This window comes from Schistocerca gregaria, unplaced genomic scaffold, assembly GCF_023897955.1.
Source record: "Schistocerca gregaria isolate iqSchGreg1 unplaced genomic scaffold, iqSchGreg1.2 ptg001039l, whole genome shotgun sequence".
NCBI classification, from domain to species: domain Eukaryota; kingdom Metazoa; phylum Arthropoda; class Insecta; order Orthoptera; family Acrididae; genus Schistocerca; species Schistocerca gregaria.
This window is the reverse complement of record NW_026062386.1, coordinates 137,501-140,000: the sequence shown is the minus strand read 5'-3', so window position 1 is coordinate 140,000 and position 2,500 is coordinate 137,501. Positions and strand designations below refer to the sequence as shown.

General features: G+C 57.0%; 1 non-coding gene across 1 annotated transcript in view; it reads right to left on the bottom strand.

Moving 5' to 3' along the window:
* LOC126327294 (small subunit ribosomal RNA) overlaps positions 1-631 on the bottom strand; it is a 1,893-nt gene extending 1,262 nt beyond the window's left edge. The window contains exon 1 of the ribosomal RNA XR_007561129.1: positions 1-631. This exon is cut by the window's left edge and continues 1,262 nt beyond it. This is a non-coding gene — a ribosomal RNA (small subunit ribosomal RNA).
* Between the last annotated feature and the right edge of the window lie 1,869 nt (positions 632-2,500).

The following is a 2,500-nucleotide window of genomic DNA, read 5'->3' as shown; positions in this document are numbered from 1 at the left end:
AACAACTTTAATATACGCTATTGGAGCTGGAATTACCGCGGCTGCTGGCACCAGACTTGCCCTCCAATAGATACTCGTTAAAGGATTTAAAGTGTACTCATTCCGATTACGGGGCCTCGGATGAGTCCCGTATCGTTATTTTTCGTCACTACCTCCCCGTGCCGGGAGTGGGTAATTTGCGCGCCTGCTGCCTTCCTTGGATGTGGTAGCCGTTTCTCAGGCTCCCTCTCCGGAATCGAACCCTGATTCCCCGTTACCCGTTACAACCATGGTAGGCGCAGAACCTACCATCGACAGTTGATAAGGCAGACATTTGAAAGATGCGTCGCCGGTACGAGGACCGTGCGATCAGCCCAAAGTTATTCAGAGTCACCAAGGCAAACGGACCAGACGAGCCAATCCGATTGGTTTTGATCTAATAAAAGCGTCCCTTCCATCTCTGGTCGGGACTCTGTTTGCATGTATTAGCTCTAGAATTACCACAGTTATCCAAGTAACGTGGGTACGATCTAAGGAACCATAACTGATTTAATGAGCCATTCGCGGTTTCACCTTAATGCGGCTTGTACTGAGACATGCATGGCTTAATCTTTGAGACAAGCATATGACTACTGGCAGGATCAACCAGGGAGCTGCGTCAACGAGAGCTGAGCAGCCGGCCGCCCGGGAGTGTGTCCCGAGGGCCCGCGCGAACACGCAAGCGTCCGCTCAATTATTCTGCAAACAGGAGGAGGCTGAGCTCCCCTGCACGATACACCTCGAAACCCTCTCAGGTCCCGGCGGCGCGCAGCGCCGTCCTAAGTACTTGGTCGGGTTCGAGAGAGGCGCAATCGCCCGGAGATAGGCGAGTAGACGCTTTCAGTGCGAACACCCGTGCTCCCAACTGAGCTTGCCGCTGCCGACAGAGGCCCGGGAGCGTGCTGTCGTGGCATTGCCGGCGGGAAACAACACGCGCCACCTACGGTGACCGGCAGCTCCAACGCCAGCGCCACAGAAGGGCAAAGCCCCACTTGGGTGCAGAAGCGAACTCTCCCAGCACAGCGCACGCGCCAACACGTCCGCAGAGCTGCGATACAAACCACCTGCGAGAACCGCTGGGGGCGACCGAGCAGCAGACGGCGTCGCGACGCCGAGTGCCGGGCGGCGGCGCATCCTCAACGCACACAGTCCGCAATCGGACCAGCACACTGCAGATGTCCACCGCGCTTCGCACCGGGCTCGGCAGAACCCACTTTGGCCGCCTGGCGCCGCGCGCAGGGTGCGCCGGCGCATAGCTGGGACGCCAGCCGGGCCCGTCGGCCGGCGCTCCTGCCACTGGGCGCCCCCCACCAGCCGGCTGTAGTGCGTGCGCTCACGCAGCGATCGCCAGCACGCCGGGCGGCCCCCCCTCACCGGCCGGGGACTGTCCCGCCAAGCCACAGCCTCGTATCGCTTCATACCCACATGGCCAACTCAGGTTCGGGGGCATGGCGGGTACCGCCGAAACAACCGGTTCACAGATGTACCGATCGTCGCTATCACCGATGCACCTGCAGCGCGAACAACCGCTCAACAACTGATTTCCAGTTCATTTGCGGATCTTTGGCAGCAAACGTATACGTCAATCTACATTTGCGAAATCTACGATTCTGGCATGCCTGCATGTTATGTGTCACGACACGCTACATCAGCCCACATACACACTGCGGCATGTACACGAGAGAACACGTGGAAGATGGTCCGCGCACGTGTGCAATGTCCCTTGCGCGGTCGACTGTCAACCGGCCTCTGTAGCATGTCGCAGATGTGGAACGCGGTCCACCGTGCTATCATGTTGTGTGGGGCAATACGATTAAATAGGAAAACCCTCGTCGCTACATCAACAGACGGCTCACGCTGATTCCCGGCAGAGGGAGGAGGGGGGGGGGGGGGGGGGGCCAACATGCAATACTTTCGTCCGTACCTACTTACCACATGTCTGTACGGCGTACAACAGTGCAATCTCGCTGTAATGGGGAGACGAGACAAGTAGCATCGTGCACAACATATGGCCCTTATGATTCGCCATTGTAGGGCGCAGCCGGTGTACGGTCAAGCATGTGCCACATTATGTCACTCAGTACGTAACGACGGATGATCAGTGTGGGTTACGCGTACATCAGCGGACAGTCCACACAGGCCGTACCACAACGTACACTGACTGCATCGACAACCGAATGCAACTGAACAGCTGCAAGGCTCATTTCACAAACAAACGCCTGACCGACCAGCTTGGAAGGGCAGGAGGGGAGGGCGATATTCGTTCTGTAGCGGTACACCCTTCCAGTGGTTAGCGGGACTGTGTAGAAAGTACGCAACACTCGAAAGACCTTTATGTGAGGGTACGCACCATGGCATCAAGAAATACACATGACACCAGAGGATCCAAGCAGTGAACTATGTTCAGAGGGTTGCTGTTAGGCAAAGCTACATTCCTGTGACGTTACATGTGACAGTTAAGGTGCAGTGTAAGTTAGGTTAA